Here is an 18,191-nt window from a genome sequence, read left to right as displayed (position 1 = left end):
TGCTTGAGAAAACTGGAGGGGTTTCAGCCATTTTTTATAAATTTTTTTACTGTAAATATACACTGGATCATTACTCAACTATTTATCTCAACACTTCATGCCTACGAAAACTGCTGATATACTTTTAGTCTGAAAATCCTTAATCACAAGCATGCCAGCAATAAACAGACTACAGTTCATGTAAGTTCTTACGTGACATCTTACAAATCTGCTTCTACTTGCAATGAGAACTATTTGAATTCTCACTGAAGTTGAAGACAGAACTTAAACACAGCTTGGGTGTACCAAGCCAACAGGAATTAAGGTAAGCAAAATGCAGACCACATATATTATTTAATATTATGCTTGCATGACTAAAAGAAGTGTACTAAATATCACGTTGCATGACATTTCAGAGGTAAGATGAGAAATGACAAATATACTTGAATCATGGCAGTCCCTCCCTAAGTAGCTTATTTGTTTGTTTAGTTTCAGGCACGATGGGAGCTTGGGCTAAATTCAGGTTGCCTGTTACTACCTCATTATAAATACTAATTACTGCTATTACTTACTAAACGTTTATTTGGGTTAACCTATAATGCAAGCCAAGAAGCCTTTTCAAGTCTATCTCAGAAGCCCAGCAGGAGCAGTTGTGATTCCAAAGCGAGTGCGAAGACAGTATTTTATAGAGACTTGCTTCTCCTCTCTAACAAGCACTAGATTTTTAGGGAGAATTCCAGTCCTTCAGTACACCAAAAATCCTTCAGAAGGATACATTTGTTGTGAGAAGTAATTAATCCAAGTCTTCAGCCATGGCATCATGAGGATAACTTAGGAACAGCAGGTAGGGCAAAGCCTCTTGGGGAGGGGAGAAGGGGGAGGCAAGTTCAACTCTTCTCCCTTTAAAAAATGAGGACTTGGGTTTAAATTACCTTAGTAATGTTTTGCAGTTACAGTCAAAGTGCTTTGCAATCAGCTAATTAATCCTTGATACAGGGAAGTGGCATGCTTGTTAATTTTTTTATAGGAGTAAAGTCAAGAAGGAGGACAATCAAATTAATTAAACCCAAAAAAAAAATCAGGTTTCAAGCCATCTCAAACCAATGAAACAAAGTGTTCTTTAGGTAACAGCAGCATATCCTCAGTCTCAAGACAAGCAATCACCAGTTCGTTCAGATCCTTCTGTACTGACTTAACAGATAATGTTTTGATAATTCTTTTATCATTTCATAGCAGAAATGACTGAAACAGGTACTAAAAATGAGGCCCAAGAGATCTACCCACCAGTGAACAAAAAAACCCAACAAAAACCAGATAAATTATTCTATAGACAGCAATATCGAGTGATTTCAATCCAACAAGTTTCTGCATTTCCTAGTTCTGTGTTTCTTTAGCAAATCTGTGTCTGTGCATCAGCCAGCCACGTCTCTGAGTACGTGCATACTAATTTTCTCCCACATGAGAATTCTCATAGGTCATTTCAGAGAAAAAAAGATAAAGGGCTTTTATTTCTTTCTTTAATGAGGATGAGCTTCAAAATGGCCAGGTACACAAAATCTGTGATATATTCAAGGAGCTTATAGAGATAAGACTATTCATAACATTTTCAGGGACCTTGAACTGAGTATGTGGTAGCCTTATACAGCAAAGTAGGAAATGAGCCTGGAATAAAAAAAGCTTGGTTTCAATACTCAAGGAAAAAAAAAAGGTATCTCTGGAAACACGACTCACTGCAGAAGAGGAGAAAGACCATCCTCAATTTTGACAACCTACCGTGAAAAGGGAGATGGAAAGAGCTCAAGGCTCAGGAAAGGAGTCTTGACAATACATATTTACAGCCACTGATGCCTGACCTTTCTACCCAAGTGACCTAATCCCCATGCAAAGCATCACAGCGTCTTCCCCCAAGTGCGATACTGTGTTACGCCATCCCCACCACATACAGCTCTCAAGACCACATTATAAGAATTTCAAGAACCAGCTGAATGCAACTGCTGGATTAGGAGAGGAACCTTTGCCACCACCTGAAGAAAATTTCAAATCCTTTGAATGTCTGAGTCAAAATGATCAATACTTCCACTCTAGCCTGCCAGTGAATGACTATCCTGCCACAGGTGGATCAATCTACAAGAATCCTACTAGCATTTTTGTGAAGACATTTCCTTTGAGCAGTGAAAAGGAGAGGCAGCAGCTCTCCTTCTGCTCTCCATCTTTGTATTCTCTACCATGACCCTTCCTCACTTGTACTCTTTCATTATCTCCTTCTGATGGAGAAACAGAACAGCCTTTTCGAAATTTCCAGCACTTGGAGGACATAACTTCCACTCATCACAACAGAGAACACTTAATCCTACAGCCTGTTCACGTGTTTGAAGTTCCAGACAGCCCTTTTTCACTGCTAGGAACACAAGGACTACTTTTCTTGTGCAGGAACCTTTGTGGACATTGAGAAATGCCTTGTATCTACTTAAGTCATCTTCTGAAGGTGGAAACTACTTGCAGATTAAATCCAGTTTGCAGCATATCACAATTTCCTAAATTATTTCACCAGCAAGGGCTGATGAGAACAATAGCTCTGCACTGAGCCACATGCATCATTCTGTGGGTTAGGAGAGAACTCATTTAGTGCTCTAAATCTCATTATAACTTGCTGATCAGGATGTAAAATATGCACTTATCTCTGAACTGAAGGCTTTTAAACATCTTGAAACAAACTCAGCTCTTCTGTCTTCAAGTAGCAGTTGTTTCTTATTCCTTGCACTCCGGGAGGCTTATCTGAAGAACTCTCTTAGTAAACAAATTAAAATTATATTGCTATATTGGTTTTAGACAATTTAAACCAAAATCTAAATGCTGCAGACCAACTGTTCAAAGAATAAAAGCAGATACAAGGGTCAAATACCAGATCTCCAAATTTCCCTGTGGCGGGCTGGGCAAGCCTGTGCCCATCTGTGAAATGGGAATACTTTTCTATGCCCCAGAGATGGCGCTTACCCTTATAAAAAGTCCCCAGTGGTCTCTGGACAGTGAGGGGCTTTGTTTCAACAAGCAGGAGTTCTCAAAGGTGCATAAATTTGCAGCAAGACATGACTCCGGGGGCAGACGGAGTGGTGCAATAGCCCTGACAGCGCTGAGCTGCCAAACACCCAACTGCAGCAACCTCTGGTAGACTTAGTATCAAAGTTTCCCCCGTCAGCAGACTAATGGGCAGCACAGAGGGAGGAAAACATTTCCAGGCTAGTATTCTTTGGGGGGTTTGTTGCTTTTTTAAAATTTTTAATGGCTGTTCTGTGTATTTTCCCCTCGCACTTTAAACCTCTGCAATGAAACTTAAATCTTGTTTAACGAGATTCATTTAAACTGTTTTTACAAACCCCGAAGAGTTTATTTCCAGCTTGCCAGTTGCACGCGAAACGTATGAATTACCAAATGTAGGTATTTTCCAGCATCCAGGAGGAAACCCGAGAGTAAAAGCATGCTTCTTGTTTTTAAAATACCTCCTTAAAAAGGCTTCAGAAGTTATTTAATACTGTTTTCAAGAGGTCCGCGGTATCTCTGTAATCATACATCCTGTGGCAAGAGCAGGAATTCAGGAATCCAGCTCTCCTTGCACGTAGCACCATGCACGCACACCTATAAGCAAGTCAACAACCGCAGTGACAAGCAGAGCTGTTCTAAGTTTGGGAACTAAGGCTGCAGTTTTTTTGGAGGCCATCAGCAGCAACATGTTTCTGCTTTGTCAGCGACGTACGCACACATTCAGCCTCCCAAACCAGATTCTCCCTTCCTGCCCTTCTCCCGGATGATATTTCTGCCCGGTGAGACTTGGTCATCGACCTTTCTGCACCCTGAAAGAAAAACCTGGGTGCTGTCCCCCAGTCACCTAAAAAGCACATCACATTCTCCACAAACCAGGACAAAAAGAAAAAAAAAAAAAAAAAAAAACAAAATAACAACAAAACAATGTTTATTCTTTCTGCATCCCCCAGCCCTGCTGACCTGGCCCGACCAACCTATGACACTGCACCACCTCTCTAACACCGACCGCCAAAACCTTCACTCCCCATCTTCCACACTCACCCCCCAGCTTCCCAAAGCGGGACTTGCCGCACATTCTCATCCACCAACTCCATCCTCACTCCTCTACAATCTCGATCAGAAGCGCAAGCCCACCTGCAAAACCCCAATTTTATGGCTTTTTGCAGGTGCTGACAGCTCCCGAGTGCCACCGCGAGGACCCGCCTACGCCAAGAGCTTGCTCGCATTCGGCGTCAGGAATTGCTGCCTTCGCGTCGCGAAATACCCCGTTTCGAAGTAGTCTGAATACCACGAGTGGATGCCTGCCACAGTTTGGGAACCTCTGCTCTAAAGAACGAAAGCCATCAGATGCCTGTCATCGGAGCTACTTGTCGATGACGCAGAGACTGCTGGAGCCAAGCCTCTTGAGGTTTGCTGGCAAATTCAAGGCAAGTTGCACCCAATTTAATAAATCCACATATACAACCAGAGCAGTCGAGTGCACCGGGTACTTGAGAATAACCCGTCAAGTGCCTTTTACCTTTCACTAACACTCTGCTACTTGGGCAAATTATCCAATTGCTGTGATTCTGGTTTATTCACCTGAAAAAATGAGCGCAAAAATAGGAATAATACTTCTTTGTCTTGCAGGGGCATTACAAAAGGAGACACTACATGTACAATGCTCTGTTCATATCAAAAATTAATGTCATAAAGCAGCTCATCATCTAAAAACATTAAAAGAAAATTAAGTAGGTTGCAAAATCAAGCACTAAAAATTACAAAGTAACAGATTTATGATCATCTGTGCAACCTTAATCCGTTCCACTTTGTTAGTCCAAACCATACAGTGAATAAGTCAGAGATTCTATGGAAAAATATCATGTGGCTACAAAATTATAATTTCAGTTGCATCTGTTTTTCCTAACTTTTGAATGCTAAGCTTTACAAATTAAATAGTTTTTTGATTTAATGGAACTTCCCAGGTTTTGGTTCTAGTCTGCAATATCAAATTGTACTTTTTTTGATAGGCTGTACTGAAACTTATTTCACGCACAACAGTATCAGAAAACTATATTAAATTATCACATTATGTCACATGGAAACAGATTTAATTAATAGAATTCGGGTAGTGTATTTTTCCATTTTCACTGCATTTGAGAAATAAACTAAATATATTTTCCAGATAGTTATTTTCCATACAGCAAGCTTTGTATATACAATATTGTTTCCATTTCCAACAACAACAAAAGCGTAAACTCAGGCCAAATGCTATTTTCATTGGGATTTTTAAATTCATTAAAGCTTTTTTTTCATTTATTTTGGGCCTTCAAAGGGATTATCACTATTGCATCTTCAAAAACACAGAACTCATGCCAACTCTGTCAAGTCTGGGTAAACTGTTTTAAAGGTTAAGGACATAACTATTAATCTAGCTGTCAAAAGTGCTGGGATCCCACAACTTCCACTATGCCTTCGGTGGATACTCCACAGTGAAGGCAATCTGATTACACTAAAATACAAATCTGGGAATGCAACTTCAGACAGCCATGGAAAATTCACATAGAAGTTTTTTCACAAAGAACACTTAAAAACGACCCTGGGACAATAGGATGTAGTTGAAAGAGTACCAAGAAAGCTTGTAAACAGTATAAACTCAAAGCATATTGGAAAATGCTGGATTTTCATAACCTTAATTTAAAAGAAAGCAAGAGTTATGTTCTGCCAAAGGCAGAGCTGGTTTCAGTCCTTATTCCTACCCTGTGAGTCAGAGGCCTGCATAACATGGTGTTTTACCTGAGCCTTCACCAGCGGCTCTCACTTACTCCATAAACCACCATTCTTAAAATGACATTTGGAGACACAAGCAGAGGTATTTTACACAGCAGTTTCATTCCAAGAAATTCTAACTATTCATACAATAGCAAATTAGGCTTCGCACTAATTACATTTCAATACACCTTGGGACTTTGTGCTCAACTTTACAGTAAGTTGAGATATAAGCACATTGTAAACACTAGAGTTTCATGTCCTTAACAATACTGTGCATGCAGTATTTCATTATTAAATTTGAAATTACAGGTCATATAAGTCTGCAGCACAATCTAACGGGTTCTGCTATAAACATTTCTACTATAAATGTTTCCAGAGTGTCCAGCTATCATTCCTTCAATCCTAACGCAGCATCTTCCATCATTAAATAATACTTGTCTGGTGTTCACCCTTCAGCTGAGCGCCATTCACAACTGGAGCATGGAAGAAAGTCTGCTGAACTCATCCTGCATGCTTCCCTGTTAAAACTCTGCTTGGAAATCTCTACTCATAAAAAAAGAAACAGGTAACATAACTACCAGCTGTTTACAGAATTAGTGGGAAGACCCAGAACTCATCTCGTCAGCAATCACATTTAAGAAATGCGTGCAAGACAAAGGGATCAAGCTTACACACCCAGTCTACAACAGGTTTAACTCTAGTTAGTTGTTTATTTTCACGCACAATTTTTCCAGTATGATTTAAAGTAACTGGTCACAAGCATGTGTCAAAATCCTTTTCAGGTTAGTCAAACTTTTCTTTGAAAAAAAAAAAAAAACTTCAAAGGCAGAGGTTGACTAGCACTTCCACTAAAAAGTTCATCTCTCAACTTATTCAAGATCTCTGAAGTATGTTGATAAAACTGGATGATGCAAACTCTCAGATTACGAGCAAAATACAGGCTCTGGGGAAGAGAAGAAGAGAGGGAAGATAGGTAGTAAGTGTGGTAGTCACAAGAAATAAGAAGAAAGAAAAGATAAGCAGCCCAAACTGCAAGACTTTTTTGTACAATTTACACATTAATCTGATTTAATGGACTGAAAAGTTCAGAGCTTTTCACTCCTATTCCTTCAATCCAAGAGTTATACAATGTTAACAGAAAAGGAAAAATAAAAGAGAAAAAGATATTTAGTTTTAATTGTTAAACTTTCAGTGCAGTTCTACTAAGAGATTATAATACCTTCTTTTTATTATTATTAAAACAGTAAATGTTATTTTCTGAAACCTTCTGGACAGGGGATGACCATGCTGTGGGTTGGAATCTCTCTCCCCTCCCAAGACCCTTATTTCCAAAGACAGCATATGCTACATACAGGAGAGAACACTAATATCAGGTGTATAACTTTATCACCACCTAACTATTTTGATATGTGTGATACCATTTAATATCATTTGATCCCAGGCTAGTGTTGTGATCTAAACTTAGCCCTCCATTCACAATCAGGATCGGAATTCCACAGATGTGGGAAAGCTACTGATTTGTTTGGGTTTTAAACAGTTCCTCATTCATAATTTCATCATCTAAATACAAGAAACAAACCTACTTCTTGCCTTGCCTGGCATACTGCCTTGTTTTTGAAGTCTTCGCACTCTGAAAGTCCAAAAAATGGGACTCTTGGGATTTCAGATGTCACATTAAAAAAGAGGGGCAAAAATTAAGCCAAAGAAACACTGGTTTGAACTTGTTTCATAGCATATTCCACGATAGATAATTAAAATAAACACAAAATAAACATAAATAGCTCAAAATAGACATTTTAATGGTTTGTGTTCTAGAATAGCTAGTTGCAGGATCAGGCTGGTCTGGGACACTTCTGACACTTGTTTAAAACAGGACCTAACGCTTAAGGATCTTTTCCCTCTGCAGAAAAACGCAAAGACATCTAAGAGCCCCTGCACTGATCAGCTTTAAGATTCTGACAATTTGTGGATCCTTAGAGTAAAATATGGATACTGTAGAGGTCACTAACCAAGGCTTAGCAAACTGTTGACTTATATATTCACTGCACTGTTTTCCTTTCCTAGATCACCTTCCTGTAACTCACCAATTTGCATCGGCTTCACTAAATCACGGCAAATCTGCGCGAACACACGCTGGTTTAAACACAACTGCCAGGATAGCTCGCCTCAGCTTACAGAACATAATAAATCAGTAAGCAGGTTTAAACAGATTTAAGAATATCTATGTGCAGATTTACCTAAATTGGTTAACAAATCTATCTAGTTTAGGCCACACAACCTTGTCCCTCGGACCTGAGCGCTCGGGTGAGGATTCTCACCGCAAGGTCTGTGCACAAAACCCCATCCTCGCTTCTCCCCACTCACCCAAAGGCATCTGAGGGAAACATCCCGCTGCTCCTTGTGCCGAGACACATTGGACTTGCTTCCCAGTCAATTGGGTCAACTGCACGAGAACCTGCCTATCTTTTCAGGGGAAACAGTAGGAACAGTATTGCAGGATTATCAGCACAGAAGCTATTTAGCCTGAGTTTTCCCTGCGGAACGTACTGGCGCTAGCCCAAAGCCAAGCGAAGCCTAGTTTCTAACCTACATTCTCAGCTAGGTAAATTAGTTCAGGCTTAAAAAACCTCCAAACCAGTTCAGCAGTTTTTTCCTTTGCAAATGACAGGAGTCCAGGTAAAGCACATGGTGCTGACACATCCTTTATACCTACACCAGGCCTCCAAGTGTTTTAAAATTTGTCCTACAGCAAAGCCACAGTATTTTAAATGGTCAACTTTACATGGAGATGCTGCCATAGTGGTGAAAACCTGTTCTGCACCACCCTGACTCATATGTGCAAGGCTAGGTATGCAAAGAGTTGAAGCTGTTTCCAAGTAAGCCGTAATTTTTAATATTGCAGCTACAGGCAAGCATCCTATTCCAGATCCTGCTGCGCCAGGGGAAGAGGTTAAAGCTCCTGGCTGTTCTCAGACCGATCAGCAGAGCTACTCCTGTGAATTTTCCCTCACCCAGCGCAGCTCCGATGGGCTGGATCAGCCCCGGCAGCGGGGAGGCAGGCAGAGTGCTCAGCCAGGCAACAACAGCAGGCAGCACAACAGCAGGCAGTCACCTCCCAACACACCATAAAGTGCTGGTTCACTGCAATATTATTAAAGAAAAAAAAAAAAAAAAAAAAAAAACAAAAAACAAAACAAACAAAAAAAACCCAAAAACAACAACAAACAAAAACAAAAAACAAACAACTCCATATTTAGACTGCTAATATGCTGTGGCTACCATCTCTCCTGTTGCCCACCACCATCCAGCAAGCTGCTTCCCCATCACAACTCTACTCCTCTACCTCTTTAGGTTTAAGTTGGAAATTTTTGGAAGCAGGGTCCACTCTCGCTTCATTTTCACTTCACTCCTACTCCCCTGCAAACCTGATCGTGCCTGGGGTTCCTGGATGCTGCAGCAATACAAATAACATAGAACTGCCAATAAAAATTGCATGTTTGTATCTGCTAGCAATTAAAGCTTATAGGTAGAAGCGGTGGCCACATGCTACGGGGTATTACACACCACATTGGCCTTTCAGGAATAAAGGTTAAAGTATTTACCTGCTAGTCCAAGACCTTCCTGCTTAAAATCCTGTCTTTAAAGGCAGAATCTAACTTTTAAAAATATCTTTTTTTTATTCCTCCTCTTTGATCAAAAGAGATAAGAGCCACGCTTCAAAGAAACACAGTCAACCAAGCAAAACAAGAATAACTCGTCATATAAATAGTTTCCTTATACAAAATACACTGGTTTTCAACTGGCAAACTATTTATGCAGGAGACGGGATATTTTTAGTAGTAGCACTCACACCTTCATTTCTGACAATCCCTGCAAAATCTCATGCAAATTACCCCCCTCAGATTAGCAAGCAACAAGGTGCTGATCTCCAGCAGATCTGCTCCTTGAAAATATGCTTATATAATTAAGTAAGCCTAATAATCCTAAAGGCTTCAAATATTTCTAACAGCCCACCCAGCAACAATGCCAAGAGACCCAAGACAAGTCAACAGAGGGCACATGTTCCCAAACGCAGGCTTTCACAACGTGAGAATGACAGTGATACTGCTCCAATAAATCTACAGTGGAAGTGTATGACTAATTGTATGAATTAGTCATGCAGTTGTGAGCATGTGTCGTAGCATTATCAGAGGGCAAGGCTCGGGGAAAACAGGCACGCTAAAAATCAAAGAAGGCCCGTAGTGAATAAGAAGTCCTGCCTTCTGAAGAGCCAAACCCCCTGCTCGCCTCTCAGGAAGCCTATTTGTTTTGGAAGCAAGGATTTGTGCTGCCATATTGTTTGGCAACAGGTTTCGAACAACAGATACCCATCTTGAGCAAATAAGTTGGAGATTTAACATTTCATCATGCCCATCAGCCCTGAGCCAGGTGCAGTATTGCCAAAGTTACTACTGTTTATTATCCACCATCAAGTGCTGTTTGTCCCCTTAAGTGGCAACTTGAACTTTAATCATTTTCACAAAACAGCACTGCAAAGCTGCGGATACTACACCACTTCCTAAGCTTCTGTGAAAATTTGTGGCTTTGCATCTAGCTTTTCCCAGGTTACAATGTTTCCCTTCCTGCTGCTCGGCTTATATAGTTATGGATGCACCACATACTATGTATACTTCCATCAGTAACATATATTTTTTTTTACTTTCTCTTGTGTGGGAAAGCTGATGGCCATAGCATAAAGAGTTCAGAACACACATTTGCTGAAATATTCTGCAGGCAGAAGATACCACCTCTAAACCGCAGAGGGACAGCGCATTTCCAGAAAAGTCAACGAAGCATCTTTTTTGTTTATATCAATTTACCATCTTGCTACTAGAACTCATCAGATATATTACTCCTTACATATATATATACACACACACACATTTTACACACGCACATATATATGTATATCCTGCCAGCCCACACAAACCCAGTCTTTTTTTTTTTTTTTAGTCTAAACCAGAAACATGAAGAATACAAGCCATGAGACAGGGTGAAGAACATATAAGCACCACCCACACAAGTCCAAATTTCCACTTTTAATATACTTTGCTGTGTCACTCTTTTTTTTGGCTATGCCGTATGTGGATAGTGAAAATTTGATATCTACTGTACGCTGATTAAGCTTCCAGTGGAAGCAAGCAGCAGCCCCAGACGACGCTCCACACCTTTCCACCTTTGCAAACACGCTCTTTCGAGTGAAGAAAAAAAAAAAAAAAAATCAGGAGATCGTCACCCAACGCACACGACCCAGTTCTCAGCCACTGAAAGGTCAAAACGCACCTAGGAAACTGGAGGGTTTCAGCGTGTCTAGCAACCTACATCAGAAGGAAACAGCCTTTCCGCAACAGATTTTTCTACCGCTAAATCTCATATTCCAGAGGCTAGAGCCCCCCCCGTGCGCAAACTGGGGCTACCACTTGCATATGCACCATCAGGTATTTGGGATTATTTGCAATCTGCTGCTGGTCCACGTCTCTAAGAGAGAAGTGAAGCAAATTTAGGGCAAGCGCTCTGCTAGGAGCGGGGAGGCAGACGCCAGCTTTGCCACCAGCCTCCTGCAAAGAGCCCCCCCAAGCCTGGAAGCCCAGGCACCCCACGGAGGAGCCCGCTGCCCAAAAACCTGAGCCCTTCCCTGCTCCCACGGCCCCAAAACCCACCCGGTACCTCACGGCCACCTCCGGCTCTCCCTGACCGGCCAACCGCTTGCCTCAGCGCTGAACTTACTTGCCACCGCTGACAACCACAACCACTCCCGCCGGGTTCGGAGGGTGGTTTTGGATAACATAGACACACACGCTGAGCGGGGAGGGGGGGACACACACACACACACACTCACATGGGGGACACGATGTTACATGCAGACAAAGAGCTGTCACCTAAAACGCCACCAAAAAGCGCGTCCTCTCTGTTCGGGGAGGAAGGGGGGGGGTGTCTGCGGGCCCCCACAGGCCCGGCCCCGCTGCCTCCCCTCAGCCATCTTCCAGCCGGGAATGGGCTGGCGGGGGGGGGGGGGGGCGGTGAGGAGGAAAACTGCTTTTTCACTTTTTAAATCAACTTTAAATGAATAATAATAATAAGAGGGGAGTGGGGGATATTTAGGAAAGGGAAAGCTGGGATTTAACCGCGGGAGGGGGCTCCGCCGCGCAGGGTCCCCCGGGGCGGTCCTGAGCCCCCCGCGGGGGAAGGAGGGCGGGTGAGGGGAAGGGGGGGGGGGGGAGGCCGCGGCGCCCCCTCCGCGCTCCGCCCGCCGCCATGGCAGCCCGGGGCGGGGGGCCGGGCTGTCCGTCTGTCCGTCCTCTCCCGCCTCCCCCCCCCCTCCCGCCGTGACAGCTGCGTCTCCCCGCAGGCCGGGGGTTGCGGTGGGGGCCGGTCCCGCCAGACACACACACACACACACACACACACACACACACACACACACACACCCCTCCCTTCCCCGGGGGGAGCGGGGAGCCCCGACCGGCCTCGCCGTCGTCCCGTGTCCCCCCCACGTTCCCCCCCCCCCCCCCCCCCAAAACCCCGGCCCGCCCGCCCCGCCGCCAGCTGCGGCGCGACCGGGCTCCACTCACCTGCCGCCGCTGCCTGGGTGACAGCCGCCTCCCCCCGCCGGGGCTGAGGCCGCGGAGCTCAACGGGCAACGCGACAGCGACTCCCCCGGCCGAGCGGCGGGGGCGGCCCCGGGGGGGGGGGCGGTGGTGGTGGTGTGGTGGGGGGGGGGGGGGGGGGTGCGTGTGGAGGTGTGCGGGGGAGGGGGGTGCTGCCGGCTGGCCGCAGGCTCTCGCCGCGATCGTGGTTGAGCGGAGCGGTGGCGGCAGCGCTGCCGGGGGCCCCGGTTCCCGTTGCGGGGCTCCCGGGCACCCGGGGCCCCTTGCTTGGGCGGCGCGGCTCGGCTGCGGGGCTCCGGCTCGTTTCGCCGCTCTCCCTCCCGGCGGGACGGGGCGGAGCTGGGGCGGGGGCGGTGTCGGAGGCCTCCGCGGCCCAGCCCGGATCCCTCCTCCGCCAGGCTCAGTCGCTGCAAGCCGCCATCTTCCTTCCCCTTCCCTCCCCTCCTCCAGTCTCCCGTGGCCTTTTCCCCGCGGCCCGGCCCGGTTACGCGGGGCGGAGGCGTTGGGGAAGCCGCGGCCCCTCTGCCGCCGCCCCGGGGAAGGGGCAGCGGGAGGCGGGCGCCATCTTAGCGGCGGAGGGGGGGCGGCCGGGGCCTGCTCCGCCGCGGGGCTCCGGCCGAGAGGCCTCAGCTCTGCCCTCCCCACCCCTCACACCGCCCCGGGCCGGATCTCCGGGCTGCCCCGCCGCCTCTAACCCAGGCCCCGGCCCTCGGGGACCAGCCCAGCGCGTCCCTCAAGGTGTTGAAGCCTCCACCGGGCTCGGTGTGGGTGTGTGTGTGTGTGTGTGGTGTCTCCTCATCCCTCTTGCCCAGCTGCGGAGGCACTTTGTGCTGGAAGTTACCTGCCAGGTTTTGTTTTCCAGTCGCCGTAAAAGGCCATCATCCTGCCTTAGCATTGTTCTCCATCTAGGCATACGAATGAGCTGAAATTGCCTCGGATCAGCTGGGAACACCAAAGTTCAGCGAGCAGCGTGGGGTGATAGGCAGTCCCACACAGACCCTGACCTGCCGTTTGGTCTCCTCGCTGTCATTTTTGGCTATTTCCATGCAAAGCTGCCGCACATGGAACAGCACAATTGGTCTGTCAACTATTTTGTCACATTCTGGCTGTATCTGGTTACATTATTCATCCTCTCTGTGGAACTGTGAAATCCCCAAACACCTCATGTGTCATGAGGCAAAGCAACTCAATGCGTGGAATAGTTAAAATAAACCAGAGCTTCAGGTGGCTCGTTTTCCTCCATGGGGGCTCTTTATTCCTCAGGGGCTTGGGAGTGCCTGTGCTACAACAAAACAAAACAGCCTTAAAAGGCCCAGTCAAACGTACATCACAAATCTACCCGGTGTGGTGACCCACATCATCAGCTGATCTGGATTTTTGTCTTCCTCAGAAACTGGCACCTTTCTTGAGGTCTACACAGTTACCTCTGAGATTCCCTGCTTCCCAGAAAAAGCCCATGCAAGCTGTGTTTCGTAACCACCTCCTTATCTCTGGAGCACCTGTGAAGGGAATGGGCAGGATAAACCTGAGTTAACCCTTCAGCAGGTAAAGGGCCAGGGGATATTGATTGCAGACTTACTAGTCATTTTCTGTCATTTGAGGATCAATAAGTCTTTTCCTAGGATTTTTTAGATTCATTCCAACCCGGATAACTGTAGGTGCATTAGTATAAAAAAATGTTGTCTGTTTTGTCCGTCTGCAACTAGACAAACATTGAACTTTTTTTTTTGGAAGAATATCAGGCCTGTGCGTGTGAGCGAAAGCATCAAAATGAGCAGGGAAGTGGTAGAGAAACAAGACCGAGGAGAGCAGCAACTTGAGATCATGCACCCACAACAAATCCTCTGCTGCAAAACTCACATTGTCCACGAGGTAACGAAGGAATGCTTCTGATTCTCCTTTAATTGCATTCTTGGTAGGGGCTGAGGCAGCATTAACAGCCGCTGCATGCTGCTGCATGACCCTTCGTTGCAACACATCTAGGTGGAAGTGCTAATAGATTCCTTCTGGTCCTGTTCACTTCATGGCAGCAGTGAGGGAAGGAAGCTGTGTAAAAGTCCCCGAGTCTTCCTGAGCTGCCAGCTCTCCACTGCCTCTGCAGGCTATGCCCACTTTGGTTTTATTCAGGCAGAAAATGCTCAGCCTTCATGACTAATACAAAGCTTGATGTTAGAATATTTCCCCTCCATGAATTCCTCACGAGAAAGTCATATATGAGCTAATCTCAGGCAGTAGGGACATGGTAAGTTTTCAGTGATATTAGCACTGAGAAGTATAAAACCATTTTTATTACTTTAATCTGCAAGCTAATTTTTAAATGGAATGCAGGTATAAACAATGCCGTTTTAAAGTGCATTACAGAGCTGTCAGGCTTTGACAATTTAAATGAATGAGACTTCAAAACATATTATGAAAAAGATTAAATGTCTCATTGAAATACACATGAAATAAAAATTTAATCCATCAGCAAAATGAAATTATTTCAAAACTTCCTAGAATTAAATCCAAAACAAAGGCCTCTCCCACCAGGTAAGTGATACCATGGTGGGTGAGAATTTATCTGGGAGCAGCTTTAATTTCCAACTGACTTCAAATGACAAATAATTTACTGTTGTTAGATCTTTCTAGCCTGAACACTTTGTAAAGCAAGTTGATATAATTATCTTCATTTTACATCTACAAAGCAGTGTTTAAGACGTTTAAGTAGAGGTCAAGCAACAAGTGAGCAATGGAATCGCCAACTGAAACAGTATAGAGATCTCCTGGTTGTCCTGTTCCCTGCCAGGAGCATCTGTGTGACGCTGCCACCTGTAGCCCTTTTTCCGTACAAGTTACTTGGGCTAAAGGCTGTTTTCAGCCTATTTTAAGAGTTTCTTGTAAGCCACAAGTAGCCACAGTACAGTTGTTAATCTAAGAAGGCAAAATTAATAGTATGGAGTTCTCTAAAGCCTCTTGGCCAAATTCAGCATTGTAATAAGTAATAAATAATTTATTTGATGATAGCATTGCCTCTACTTAGTATGTGTATGGTTCTTTAGAGCTCCACATAACTTCTGAATATCGGCTTGACTCTGTTTCATGCTGAGCCCTTGAGGAGTGCTGAGCTCCTCCATTATTATTGACTTTCTTATCCCCTAAAAATATAATAGAAATGTTAACGTTGATCTGAATCTGGGGGTTGAATAGGAATGCCAGGTGTGGGAGCACTGGGAGGAGCAAATGGCCGGAGAAGGGTACAAGAATGGCATTTGATGATGTCATCTGGACTAACAGGTTGGCAGGATTGCAGCATGTGTCTACCTGCATGGAGCCTGTCCACCTGTGGGCAGCCAGAGGATTCGGAGGGAGAAGGTCTCTCCAGAGGGTGAAACATCTCTATCAGCTCCTACGACAGCTAAAAGCCAGCATGTGGAAGAATTGAGACCTGAGCATGAACATCTCTTGTCCTCCAGCTCATCCTGAGATGAGACAGAACAACAGACACAAGCTCTGTGACACCTGAAGGTACTAGCTGGACACTGCGTGGTGCTTCTGAGAGTGCATCAGAATACTGTTGAAATCAGCTTTGTTTTAATTTTTTTCCACCTCCTCAGGTGCAGGTGTGCTATGCCGTTGCTGCAGCATTGTGCCGTCATTTCCTGTGTGACAGCCTTTCTGCTAGCGTTCAAGACCACCAAAAGATACGAAGATTTTGGTTTTTTACACAGCGGAGGATGCATTTCACTTAAAAAAAAAAAAAAAAAAAAAAAAGCTCTGAGCCGAGAGTGGGATGCTTTCGCCACACTGATTTAACACCTTTTCTGAACCTCTCACTTTTACAACTCTGCAAACACGCTTTCGCCGAAATGAATGCCCAACCCTGTTAAGGCTAATGAGTTGCTTCGCATTCAGACACCTACTCAGCCCGTGCTGGTTCACACAAGCACCCTGGCCTGGCTGCAGACTGCGGGGCTCGGAGGAGCGCGGTGGCACGCCTGGGAGGAAATCCTTCCCCAGGATGGTTGTTGGAGGCAGCGCCTGCTCCCAGCACCGCTCGGGGAAGCCTTAATGAAAAGCAGCTCATCAGCGGTTACGTAACCTAATGATAATCCAGCTCAGGCCGGGCAATACTTAAAGCCACAGCGTCTCTCTGCTGTGACCTATTTTATGCTCGATGCAAGGGCAATAGTGTCTGGTTTGTAACTTTGCTGGATCTTTTACCACGGAGTTATTGCCTGTCAGTAGAAAAGCCCCCTGCGCACGTTTCTTTTGCTTTCTCGGCTGCAAAGCGACTGCTTTGGATTTGTCAGTGGCTTTTTATGGTATCGGCTCCAAGCACAGGCACAGCAGAGAGCAAATTGTAAACAATTAGAAGGAAAACACTTAATGTCCTGCAGGAAACCCAGCATACTTTAATTCCAGCTTCAGAAGCTGCAGAGGGTCCAGGGGTATGTTGCCAAGCACTTCTAATGCCATGTTGAACCACACAGAAAGCTTTTGTGTTTTTATTAGACCTCAGAGAACAAAAATGTATGCTTCCACATTCCGGGGTCATATTTACATTTGACTTAAGAAATTCATTAAGATGGCACTGGCATAACTCAAACTTGTACAACTGGCCAGCCCCCTGTAATCATTTTTTTACCTCTCAATCTGCAGAAGTATCAACAAGAGATTAAGCACAGAGATGTTGATTCAGATCTCAGCATTTAATCTGACCACAGATGGTGTCAAAAGAGGGACAGCCATACAAAATAGCAACAGATTTTTTTTCCTAAACAATTGCTTTTTTGTTTGATAAAGATAGAGGACGAGTGGCCAAATTTAAAACATAGAGGAACTCTCCATTTCTTACGGTTCCCCTCCTAGAAAGCTTTGAAGCATTATTAACGGGCTGATTTCTGTTAATGATTAATAATGTGTTTATATTTATGTACTTAAGTTATTATTGTTACTATTATTAATTCCTATCCTTCATAGGATAAATATTTAATTCCTTATAACACTGGATGAGTTAATGACACAGCTGGTGGCAAAAAGGAGGATGTAGTATTGGGCTAACTGTAAGGAATACTGCCTGTTACACTTAGGTGTACTCATTTTGGACAACACTTATGTTTGCACAGAACCCTGTTGTTTTCAGATCGGTGATGCCAAAGCTTTACATCTACCGCCACGAGGAACGCCAGGCTTTGCAAAAATATACCACCACACACAGTACTTAGCGCTGACGGATTCCTAGAGTAGATCATGTGGATCTGCTGATCTCTTATGGGGTGAAAAAGTTGCTTGAGCTAATCCAGAGTGTTTTTAAAAGGCTGGTTTTAAATGCCCAACATTAGACAGGGTCAGAAATTAAATTACTCTTAAAAAGATTTACAAAGCTTCATGTTGATAGAAATATTTTGTGACATTTAAAAGGAATGTTAATAATTTAAAAAATTGTGGTGATCATGGTTGTTGGCTTTTGAAATGTCTTCCTGTGGAGTCTGCAACCAAGATACTGCTGCATTGTACTAGCATTTAAGAAACAGAAAGTGGAACTAAATGTAGATTATTAAAATAGTGTGGCTGATTATAAACTCTAAAGGGAAATTGTGTAACCTCATTTCCTTATCTCATCTGAGCAAAAGGCTAGAAAAAAGGGGGTGAGGAAATACACTTTTTCGGTTCTAGTTATCTCAAGTATTACCAATCACAGAAGCAAAATATATTTTTAAATGCCTTCAAATACGCTTCAGAGCCCTTTACAGAGGACTCATTAGATGCGAAGGAGTTGGTGCTAGGTGATTAGGG

The 18,191-nt window shown here is 44.4% G+C and overlaps 1 protein-coding gene across 4 annotated transcripts in view; it reads right to left on the bottom strand.

Moving 5' to 3' along the window:
- Nucleotides 1-12,984, bottom strand: part of NCOA1 (nuclear receptor coactivator 1) — a 187,631-nt gene extending 174,647 nt beyond the window's left edge. For all 4 annotated transcript variants that reach the window (XM_042803666.1, XM_042803667.1, XM_042803664.1 and 1 more), the window contains exon 1: nucleotides 12,381-12,984. The gene's annotated coding sequence lies outside the window, so the exon portion shown is untranslated. The remainder of the gene's footprint in view (nucleotides 1-12,380) is intronic.
- Nucleotides 12,985-18,191: the final 5,207 nt, after the last annotated feature.

Source organism: Tyto alba, unplaced genomic scaffold (genome assembly GCF_018691265.1).
Source record: "Tyto alba isolate M040663 unplaced genomic scaffold, T.alba_DEE_v4.0 Super-Scaffold_40, whole genome shotgun sequence".
NCBI classification, from domain to species: Eukaryota; Metazoa; Chordata; class Aves; order Strigiformes; family Tytonidae; genus Tyto; species Tyto alba.
Note: the sequence above shows the minus strand (reverse complement) of the source record. Positions and strands in the feature narration are given on the sequence as shown.